The sequence below is a fragment of the Geotrypetes seraphini genome, chromosome 7, assembly GCF_902459505.1.
Source record: "Geotrypetes seraphini chromosome 7, aGeoSer1.1, whole genome shotgun sequence".
NCBI lineage: Eukaryota > Metazoa > Chordata > Amphibia > Gymnophiona > Dermophiidae > Geotrypetes > Geotrypetes seraphini.
This window is the reverse complement of record NC_047090.1, coordinates 53,377,757-53,389,923: the sequence shown is the minus strand read 5'-3', so window position 1 is coordinate 53,389,923 and position 12,167 is coordinate 53,377,757. Positions and strand designations below refer to the sequence as shown.

The following is a 12,167-nucleotide window of genomic DNA, read 5'->3' as shown; positions in this document are numbered from 1 at the left end:
CGCAGTCCTATCGCGTGGGTCCGTTTTCTGTGAGATGTACAACATCTCAGATAGGAGTGGCATGCGCTCGAAACACTCTCTCTCCTCCCCCGAGACGGATGTCTGACACAGCGCCTGTCGGCCCGTGCTGTTTTTTGATCTGCCCTGCTCCTTGCCTGAAGTCCTCTCTCCTCCCCCGAGGCTGATGTCGGACGTGGCGTTTGTCTCCCCCGAGGCGGATGATCTTATGGGAATCAATGTTCTTCGCTCTGCCCTGCTCCTTGCCTTACTATATTTTTAAGTTGAAAGAACAGGCAGCGACTCCTCTCAGGATCCCCACCTGCATCGGAAGTCCAATGCAGTCAGGGATCTTGAGAGGAGCCACCGCCACCGTGTCTTTCAACTTAAAAATATACTAAGGCAAGGAGCAGGGCAGAACGATATTCAAAATGGCGGCAACTCGATCTCCGTTCCTCCGAGGGGGGGGGGGGGAGGTCTGGGAGTAGAGGGATCGCGGCCACTCAGCACCCCCACCGAGGAGCCCAGCAACTTTCCGCTGTCATTTGCCGCCCCCCCTCTTCCCTTACCGCGGGCCCGACTGCCGATTTAAGCAGCGTGTCCAGCAGTCTTCACACGCTGCTTCGGGCCTTTCTACTGCCCTGATTTGCTCCGGACGTGCCAGAGTAAATCAGGCCAGTAGAAGAACCCGAAGCAGCATGTGAAGACTGCAGCACATGCTGCTTGAATCGCCATGTGTAGTCGGGCCCACGGGAAGGGAAGGGGGGGGCCGGCAAAGGACTCGGGCCCGCGTTTGTAGTCACGACTGTGGGAAGGGAAAAAGGGTAGAGGAAACGCTAATGCAGGCAAAGGGAACTGGTGTGGGGGGAGGGAAATGGAAGGGAGAGGGAATGCAGCTTTGCACAGACAGACAGAGGGAGGAAGGGAGACAGAAAGACAAGAAGAAAGACACAGGGGCAGGTGCACAGGGAAATGGTGTGGGGGGAGGGAATGCTGCTTTGGACAGACAGACAGAGGGAGGAAGGAACACAGAAAGACAAGAAGAAAGACACAGGGGCAGGGGCACAGGGAACTGGTGTGGGGGGAGGGAATGCTGCTTTGGACAGACAGACAGAGGGAGGAAGGGACACAGAAAAACAAGAAGAAAGACACAGGGGCAGGTGTGGGACAGCGGGAGTCGCGTCAGGAGGGGTGCGGGATGCCGCAGAGGGAACTTTTCCAATGGGTGCAACTGGGCGGCTGTCGGGAGCCTCTGATCAGGGGCAGAGCAAGGTAAGTGTATCATAGGGATAAGAAGGAGGAGGGGGGGAGAAAAAGGAAGGGACGCCTACTGCTGGACAGGGGGGAGAAGGAAAGAGGTGCTGATGGACAGGGGGGGTGAAGAAAAAGGAACGGAGGCCTAATGTTGGACAGGGGGCGAAGGAAGGTGCTGCTGGACAGGGGGGAGGTAAAACAAAGGGAGAAGGGGTGCTGCTGCATAAGGAGACCTGTGAAGGGGTGGTGGTGGACACAGGGGAGGTAAAAGGAAGGGAGAATGGACAGGGGGAGCAGGCAAGGGGTGGTGATGGACAGCCAAGGAAAAAGAAAGACAGAAAGAAAGAAAGCAGCTAAGGAGAGAGAGAGAGAGAAAGAAATAGAGAGACACACACACATATATTCTAGCACCCGTTAATGTAACGGGCTACAAGACTAGTTTGCTATAATTGTAATATCATCAGCATTGCTGAACAGTTCTGTACCTAGTTTAGTCAAACTGTAGCCCAAGGAGGAGCGATATACATTAACTAATGTGGGTGAGAGTGGGGAACCCTGGGGTACACCACTTGGATTTTTCTAGTTAAAAGGAAAACCGATTATTAAACTTGACCTGATACTGTCTGAATTCCAAAAACCCTTTAAAATCACAGAAGAACATTACCCTGTAGGCCAAAAGCATCAAACAAGCCAATAATTTGGTGTGATCTACCAAATCAAAGGCACTACTTAGGTCAAACTGAAGCACCAACGTACTGTTACCCTTACTCAGTAGGCTATTTAAATGGTCTAATAATGTAGCCAGCACTATCTCAGTGCTAAAATAGGTTCTGAAACCTGATTGAGAATCGTGCAGTAGGAAATGTTGCTAAAGATATTTAGTGAGCTGAATTTAAACAAGACCCTCCATAATTTTTACAAAAAACGGAATGGATGCAATAGGTCTGCAGTTAAGACGGTAATGAAATGGATTCTTTGATGTTTTTAATTATTGGCGTAATAATTATATTACCTTCCTCATGTGGAAATATTTCTGTTTCTAAAGAGTCAGATAGCCATTCAAATAATTTCAATTTAAAGCTTAAAGAGGCAATTGCCATAAGGTTAGGAGTGCAGGGATTGAGCAGACAATATGATTTAGCATATTTATAAAATAATTTGGAAAAATCGTCCCATTCTGGGTAGTCAAATGTAGACCAATATAGATCTGCACGAACTTCTTCTATCATACTATGATGATAGCCAAAAATATCTGAGCAAGGCAAGCAAGATCTTAAACTAGAAACCTTGGAACAGAAGAAATTCGCTAGTTCGTCAGCAGAAGGCAGAAGCAACCAAAAGGTTGTGGTTTTTTAGTTACATTAAACACATTATTGACTAAGTGGAACAATTTTTTAACGTTGGTACTAGTATTCCCTACTTTATCTGAATAGTATGCTTTTTGTTTCACTCTTAGTAGCGATTTATAATTTCTAACTTCCTTCCTCCAATTTTCTTTATCTGTAACTGATTTTGATTTTAGACATTTCTTCTCATAAAAGCGTACTGTTCATTTCTAATAACTCTGCATCATACCATTTTTTTTTTTAGAATCATTTGCTTGTCTCTTTACAATGTATTTAGGAGCAATTTCATCTAAAATAGTGTTACATAAGGTTTTCCAGTTAGATGGAAATTCATGGATATTGTCTTCCAGTAGTAGATCGACTCGTTTCCAAAATTCAAGTGGGTTAGGTGATTTCCTGATAAGAATGTCTTATTTATGTGATTTTTCTTTTAAAATTATATTGCTTAGTCCAGGGGTGTCCAATGTCGGTCCTCGAGGGCCGCAATCCAGTCGGGTTTTCCCCAATGAATATGCATGAGATCTATGTGCATGCACTGCTTTCAATGCATATTCATTGGGGAAATCCTGAAAACCCAACTGGATTGCGGCCCTCGAGGACCGACATTGGACACCCCTGGCTTAGTCCATCCCAGTGAAAAATAATAAATGAAGTGATCTGACCAAGGTGTGATTAGAGCTACAGCCTCAGCACCCTGAGGTTGTGAGTTCAAAAAAATCCCTTGCTGTTCCTTGTGACCCTGGGCAAATCACTTAATCCCCCATTGCTCCAGGTACATTAGCTAGAGCACAGTTCTTCAACCGCTGGTCCGCAAAAAAATGTTGCCGGTCCGCGAAGGATTCGGGTCCCCAGCCACAGCAAAAAGTGCCGGCGTCAGCTGATGTGCAACTTTATGTGCCATCGCTATGCCGACACTCCTGCCTTCCACCTCCTACTCCTGCCGCGTATGTCTCAGCACCCCCAGACAAGCAGGGGCAGCTTTGTGTGCTTTTAACTTCGGCACATAGCTGCCCCTAGGCAGTATTTTAGCGCAGTTTCATGAGGCAGCCTCGGGGGCCTTTGATAGGCCGGCCCATAACGCATCATCAAAGCGGGCCGGCCTACCAAAGGCCCCGAGGCTGCCTCATAAATCCGCGGCTAAAATACTGCTTAGGAGCAGCTGTGTGCTGAAGTTAAAAGCACACAAAGCTGCCGCTAGCCTACAAAGAGGAAACATTTGCTGGAGAGGGAAGGGAGTAGGGGTGCTCCTGGACAAGGGAGGGGAAAGGTCTACTGCTGACAGGGGAGAAGGGAAAGGGAAGGGACGAGAGTTACTGTTGGATAAGAGGAGGAGGAAAGGGAGAATGGGTACTCCTGGACAAGGGAGGGGAAGGGGCTACTGCTGACAGGGGAGAAGGGGAAGGGATGAGAATTACTGTTGGATAAGAGGAGGAGGAAAGGGAGAAGGGGTACTCCTGGACAAGGGAGGGGAAGGGGCTACTGCTGACAAGGGAGAAGGGAAAGGGAACGGACGAGAATTACTGTTGGATAAGGGGATGAGGAAAGGGAGAAGGGGTACTCCTGGACAAGGGAGGGGAAGGGGCTACTGCTGACAGGGGAGAAGGGGAAGGGATGAGAATTACTGTTGGATAAGAGGAGGAGGAAAGGGAGAAGGGGTACTCCTGGACAAGGGAGGGGAAGGGGCTACTGCTGACAGGGGAGAAGGGGAAGGGATGAGAATTACTGTTGGATAAGAGGAGGAGGAAAGGGAGAAGGGGTACTCCTGGACAAGGGAGGGGAAGGGGCTACTGCTGACAGGGGGGAAAGGGAAGGGACGAGAATTACTGTTGGATAAGGGGAGGAGGAAAGGGAGAAGGGGTACTCCTGGACAAGGGAGGGGAAGGGGCTACTGCTGACAGGGGAGAAGGGGAAGGGATGAGAATTACTGTTGGATAAGGGGAGGAAGAAAGGGAGAAGGTACTGCTGGACAGGGGAGGAGGAACATTGGAAGGAAACAGCTGGCAGAGAGATTAGAGGAGGGGAAGGAGTCAGGATGGAATGGAGAGATCAGATGAGGGAAAGGGGAGAGACAGAGGAATGACAAAGTAGAAAGAGATTGATGCTGGGAAGGGGGATCAGATGAAAAATAAGGAAAGAGGGACAAAGATGCTAGATCTGGTGTAGGAGAGAAGGGCATAGAAAGAACGCAGATACCATATGGAAGGGGGAGGGGTAGAGGGCAGACAGTGGATGGAAGAGGCAGATGCTGGATTGAAGAGACAGAGGGCAGACGCTGGATGGAAGAGAGTGAAAAGAAGATGAAAGCAGAAACCAGAGACGACAAAAGGTAGAAAAAAAATAATTTTATTTCTATCTTGTGATTAGAATATATCAGATTTAAAATATGTATCCTGCTAGAGCTGATGTTAGACATAACTGGGGAGTGCAAAGCCCAGGCAGTGTATCTTTAGCTTCCAGCTGGCTTAGGGCTCTCTCTGACCAGGAGGCAGTTGCCCTAGTTCCACTCCCCTAACACCATTCCTGCCATGTGTGACTGTGGTATTCTGTTAGCATATTTGTGTAGCATTCTGTAATAATTTGGCTTATTCAGTTTTCTTGATAGTAGAGGGGATATATGTGAAGGGGAGGGGAGACGGGGGTTTTGTTGATCCTTGCCCTGTATTATTTATATTTATAAAATGACAATTGTACAGAATATTGTTTCTTTTTATACTTTAATAAAATATGTTCAATATAAAATCATAACTATTTGAGGCTTGTGCGGATGGGATCAGATGGTTAATGGGACCGAGCTCGCGGGGATGGGGCGGCAATGAGGTTTTTAAAAATTTCAGTCTTATTAGTTTGCCGGTCCACAAAATAATTATTTTATTTCCGCCGGTTCATAGGTGTAAAAAGGTTGAAGAACACTGAGCTAGAGTGTGAGCCCAACAGGACAGATAGGGAAAAATGCTTCAGTACCTGAATGTAAACCACTTAGGCAATAGATAAATACTGCCTTCTTTAGGCAATAAATAAATACTGCCTTCCTTTCTATCATCCCTTCGCAGGATTTTGGAGGTAATTTCTGATTTAATAGTTAATGAAACCAGGTCAAGATGATGACCCCCAATATGCATTTGTGATGGTTGAGGAAGAGAATAATCCAGGGAAGATAGAAAGGCAGTTAAATCAGCTACATCCTGGTCGGGTTTTGCTTCTAAATTAAGATTAATGTCACCTAACAGTAAACACTGAAGTCAAAATAAACATTGTGAAGTCAAAAGAGAATTAGTAAGAATAAATTCATAAAATTGAAAAGAAAGGAATTTTTCACTAAAATCGAGGGTATTGGCTCTTTTAGCTATATTTTTCTTAACGTTTCCATGCAAATGTATAATTCAGCTTCAAGAAAAGGAATTCATATTTTGGGATCCCATTCAACTACAACAATTCTTAAATACTAGACAAAAGGAGAAAAATAAATGTCTAGCTTATTACTTTATTAGTTTAAATTGATTAGGCTGGCTTTTGAAAGAGGAGTGAGATAAAGATCTAAGCTTAATTTATTAATTAATGCATTTGATTTTGTTTGGTAAACCCACCAATAATGTGGGCCAGATAAGATAATAAAATATCTAAACAATAATTCTGTTTTCGAATCTATTATTATTTCTTTGTAAAATGTATTATGAAAATAATGAATATTTTTTTTTTTTCATAAACCCTCCTCTGAGAGACTTATCTGGTACCAGCATTGAACTCAAGGTGAAATTCTCAGAAATATAAGAATATGTTTATCAGCACCACTGGAATGGCTCCTATCAAACTAATTGCCGATTCTCCAAGTTCCTTACATTATTAGCACAATCTTTGTACAGTTGCAGATATTGAATCAGTATTCCCTTCTAAAAATCCAATGCCACCAGAGCTAGGTAGTCTAGATTTCATGACAAATAAATTTCTAACCCAATTACTGGACTCATTGATGCTGAAGAATCCACTGGCTAGATTTGCTAAGCAAACTGCATGACCTCCTTTGCATGCATAAAGAACTGCACTTTACCCTCATGGCAAACTCTCAGTCATGTAGAATATTAAAGAGCACATTGTACCTTCTTTTGGTAAAGCAAGAAGCATGTCACAGCAAAATCCTTGTGTTTAGCTACTACAGATGCTGAATAATCTTGAAAGCATAATACTTTAGAGTTATTAAAATTTAAGGGTCCCATCATACGTAGAGCCAGCATAATCTCTTATGTGCAAAATTTAAAATTTTCACAACAGTTCTAGGCCGCACTCCAGAGTCTCTTGCAACTCCCAATCTGTGCACATTCAATTCACATTGACTGACATTTTAAGTATTGCAGTATTGAAGATTCTAAGAATTTTCTGAGCTCCTTGATTTTTATGGATTTGGCCAGTCTTACTAAATGAAGGTTACACCAATGGGACCTATTTTCAAGATCATCTGTTTTTTTCCTCCAATGTGTTTTGAATTCTCTGTTGCCCTGCTTCATGCTGCTGCACACAGTCTTCCATATTTGATAGCCATTACTGGTAAGCATTAAAAGGGATGGGACTTAATATACTGCTTTTTCTGTGTGTAGTTACAATTAAAGCAGTTTATATTTTTTAGACAGGTATTTATTTTGTATCTGGGGCAATTAAGTGTTAAATGAGCTGCAGGGGAAATTTAACTCATAAGTTCAGGATGCTGAAGCAGCTGCTGCAACCAGTAGGCTACTCCTCCACTCTGTAGCAATTCCAGTCATCCATCCATCCATCCACTATGTCCAACTTATCAGCAATATTTTGAAGCTTGCGATTCAATGATGCGTCCAGTGCCAACTTCACTTTGGCTAATATTTCAGCCACCCAGGCTGAGTTAAGAGAATGTGGGTCCATCACATTGTCGTCTACCATTTTTTGTTCTGGTCATGGCTCAGTCTCTAAGCTTAGATATTATAGCAAATCTGCCTTCCACTTGACTATCATACTAGGAACCAGAAAAGTGTTAAATCCCGATGATATAACACAATACCTTTATTTCTATACCGCCAAGATTATTACAATGGGGATACTATTAATAAGCAGCGGAATCAGGAGATCACTTCACCAACGTCTGCTCAGCGGCTCAACATCACGTGACTCTCTGGCTTTAAAAGTAAGTTTATCATCTTGGAAGGATTTTATCGAAAGCTCAATAAAATATCTGGTGGAATTGTGTATGTACATTGTTTTTATTATTTGCAGCAGTAAGGTTCCCAGAAAAGTTCCCAGAAAAGTCTGTGAACCATAAAATCAATCAGGCCCTAGGCTCCTGTGGGATGGGCTGGAGAGGGGCGGGCCCGCCTCATTTGGATGGAAGCAGACCTGGCAGCCAGACAGTAAGAAGACCTGTCCAACCAGCCAACTTTCTAGATGAGCTGGGGGGGGGAGGGTGTTCAAGGGAGAGGGGGTTTCAATGGGGGAGGTCTGGCAGGAGGGATTGGGCACCCTCCTGCTGGTGATCTTCGGGGAGGAGTGGGCGGTCTTCGGGCAGGAGGAGTTGGGATCCCTCCTGTCGTGATCGTGTGTGTGTGTGTGTGTGGGGGGGGGGGGTTTGGACACCCTCCTGCCGCGATCTACATGGGGGGGTGGGCAGTCTTCGTGCAGGGGGGCTGGTCCCCCCTCCTGCTGCGATCGGTCATGGGGGGGGAACTGGCGGCCGCAACTGCGGCTGCTATACTGCATTGTACACGTCTACTGCTGGCCTACGTAGACATGTACGGCCGCCTAAGTTTGCCTAAGGCTACGCCTAGCCTTAGGTGAGCTTAGGTGGTTTTACGGGCCTCCCTAGGCTCCCAGAGGTGCCTTCAATATAGATGACCTGCCTGGGGAGCATTTTTTAAAAAAAATGTGTATCCCGATTAGCTGGTTAGACAGCTGTAGATGCCTACAGCTGCCTACAATCAGGACAGTTTACAGAGCCTCAAAACATTGGGAGTTCTTGGCGTCCTATTAACTGGTAGAGTACCAACCAAGAATCTCCCCAAATTATAAGTGACTGGCCATTTTATTGGATTTATGACATCACTTAAGGAGATAATTAAACATATGTAGTTGGTACATCTTCCAATTAATTACAATTGCTTCTTTAAGGTCCATTGATAAATTGCATACTCTAGCAATACTCTTTTGGTAATTTCAAGTTTCATGGTTTTTGTTAATCTTATTTCATTAGTTATTTTCCCTAGCAACAATGACAGTTATCACGTTTTTTTTAAATTTTGTCCTTGTCAGCAATAGAGGGAGTGACATGTTCACTTAGAACACAATGACCTGCTCTAGGACTCGTCTATTTCCGAACAGGGTGGTGCGATCTTTAAATGCTTTGAATCCTGGGGCTTTTGTTGCCATGTCCTCACTAGGCATGCAGTTAACCCAGTTAGGGATAAAACTATTTAGTTATGCAGATGATTTTACAATCATCATCCCATTCGTTAATTCTATCTCTGAAACTATTCCTAAAGCTTCAGAAGCCATAAACGTGATGGAGCACTGGATGACAACCTTTAGGCTCAAACTTAATTCAGAAAAGACAACTTTCTTTGTTGCTTCGCCACATCCGCTTGACACCAAATCACCACTGTGTATCAATAATCTTAATTACCCTATCCAACCTACCATAAAGATACTAGGTGTAACTTTGGATCAGTGCCTAACCATGAGAGACCAGGTGGACTCCTTGATCAGAAAGGGATTTTTCACTCTCTGGAAACTCAGATCCATTAAAGCTTATTTCGATACAGCTACATTCAGAACCCTAGTCCAATCCCTCGTACTGACTACTGTAACATCACCTATTTAGCAATTTCCCAAAAGAACATGCAGCGTTTACAATTGATGCAAAATGCATCGGTCAAACTGATCTTTGGGCTGAGGAAGTTTGACCACATGACACCCTACTACCGGCAGCTGCATTGGCTGCCAATGGAGGCACGCGTAAAGTTTAAATTTGCCTGCTTCTGCTTCAAAGCCCTACATGGACTTGCCCCTAAATATATAACTGACCTTTTCATCTTCTCAGCCAACAGACACAAGAGAAGCTCACATTCCAACTTCGTTTCCCCCCCAGTGAGAGGTTGTAAACTGAAAGAACACCATGAACATCTTCTCTCGCACCAAGCAGCATCATGGAGTAAAGACCTAGAACAATTGCTTTCACCCACTACTTATGAAGAATTTAGGAAACGTCTGAAAACACACCTGTTCCTAAAGTATCTAGACAACTGATCCTCTCTTCTCTCTCCCCTCTCTAGCGATTAACTTGTTCTATTGATCACTCTCTCCTCAAAAATGGATTTCCTGTCCTATTAACCCTCTTTCTTCCTCCCCTCTTAAAGTCAATCAATTTGTACCTTTGCTTAATCTTTTAAACCGCATAGAACTTCACGGTATTGCGGTATATAAGCTGTTATTATTATTACTAGTCTTTAAGCCCGTTACATTAACGGGTGCTAGAATACTGTTCACCCTCTATGTTGCCCCTTCCATTCACTGCCCTCTCTTCTCTTTCCATCTCTCTCTCTGTCCCATATGGCCTCTCTCCATCTCCTCCTTCCTTTTGCCTTGGTCTGGCATACCTTCCTCCTTCCCTCCAAGCCATTCTCTCCCCCTCTGCTCCCTTTCCTCATTTAACTACTTCATTGGTCAGCAGCAGCATTCACAATTCATTGCTGTTGCTGGCTTCAGGTCTTTCTCTCTGGCCGGTCCTGTCTTCATGAAAACAGGAAGTAGGCAGGACCGGCCAGAGAGGAAGGCCTGAAGCCAGCAACAGCAGCGAATTGTAAACGCTGCTGCTGCCTGAAGCACCCGAGGCAGACGCTTCTCTCCCCTCCCAGCCCAACCTCCGCTGACTCTGCGACCTTCCCGGCGAGATGACTTTAATAACAAACCTCCCTCCAGCGTTGGCAGCCGCAGCACGTTAAACAGCCTGCTTCCCGGCTTTCTTCTGCCGTTGAGTCTCTCTGTCGCGTCATTGATGACGTCATCAGTGATGCGGCAAAGGGACTCAACTGCAGGAGAAAGCCCGAAGCAGCCTGTTTAACGTGCAGCGACTGCCAACGCTGGAGGGATGTTTGTACTGGTGCAGAAGCGATATGTCTCTCTCCCTCCAGTACCTGTGCAGCACTTTGCTGCGGCGCATCCTCCCATGGGGGGGGGGGGTTTGCACAGTGGGAGCCGGGTGAGAGTGGCGATCTCCAGTTGGGGTTTTTTTTGTTTTGTTTTAAGTTGAAAGCCAGCGCTGCAGCTCCTCTCTCGATCCTGGAGCAGTTCGAGAGAGGAGCCGGTACCATTCACAGTGAGAGGCGGGGGTGAGGAAGGCCGCCGCAGCTGTGTAATTTTTTTTTTAATTTGAAAGCCGCCGCGAACAAGTGGTGACGTAAAACCCGCGCATGCGCAATCGTGTTTTCGCGATGGATCAGGGAACACGATTTTTTTAGTGCGCATGCGCGGCCTAGCATTTTATTATATTAGATTATATGTCTACTTCCCTGTCTGCTTGTAAAACAAGCCAGTCTCATCCACACTAAATGCCTCCTCTGGTACATATCCTTTTTCTTCAATTATATTTAGGTATGATTTAAATTTCTCAGCAGCTTCGTTAGGTTAGCTGAACCTGCCTCCCTAGAAAGGCTTAAGTTTTTAGCACATATTGCTTTTTTAAAACACATTAGCTAACATGAACTCATAGAAAAGGGTTTCACGTTTTCCTGCCTCTGGGTGATGCGTTTGTAAATGTCTGAAATTTAGCCGCTTCTCCATCTTTTCCACTGACTGATCATGAATCACAGATGTTTTGGAACTTTCCAGTACAGCTTCATGATCAGACCAACAAATATCTTCCTCTTTTTGCAGGATGGATCAGACTGTGGATTCATTCACATTAAACTCTTAGCTGACAGCAGAAATAGACTTGCCAGAACAAAGACTGTCTAAAACGCATATTTTGTCACTCAAGACACATGACATGCTTCTTTTTCTTTGGAGCTGTATCTGCACATGTTTGTAACTCACTCTCTTATGCTTCTAACTCATTCTCTTGATGCTTGGTGGTGAACATTTGGTGCGAATGGCAAACAGCTGTCACAATGCATGCAACCACAGATAAGTGAAATTGTGAATCAGGAATGCTCGAAAAATTCGAATATATATATATTGCTAAATAATCCTTGTCTAAATTTAATGCAAAATGATCAAACTTTTTAAATCATAGATATTAAGAGCTCACACTGTCATTCTTGTTTAATGTTTATTTGAAAAATTTCACCCAACAGTAAACAGACTATAAAAAAAGAAAGCATCTCTGGCACCGAGCATCCAGAGGACTGACCCCAGGTATGGTGCCTCTGCTCGTCTCAGAAGAACAATTCCTATTTAGCACTACAGCATAACTTCTACTAACCTGACCTAATCCCAACATGCATACACATCTAGTTACAGCAGGCTTGACACATAGCAGACCCCAGCTGATCACTGGGGAAAGGTGACTGAGCTGATTGAAATAACGTTAGATAAGGAAATGCACATATTCTATAAAGCACT

General features: G+C 44.6%; 1 protein-coding gene across 11 annotated transcripts in view; it reads right to left on the bottom strand.

Annotated features, from left to right (window-relative positions):
• The window catches only part of CAPRIN2 (caprin family member 2), a 331,530-nt gene that overhangs the window by 30,804 nt on the left and 288,559 nt on the right, over positions 1-12,167 (bottom strand). The gene's annotated exons all lie outside the window — the stretch shown is intronic.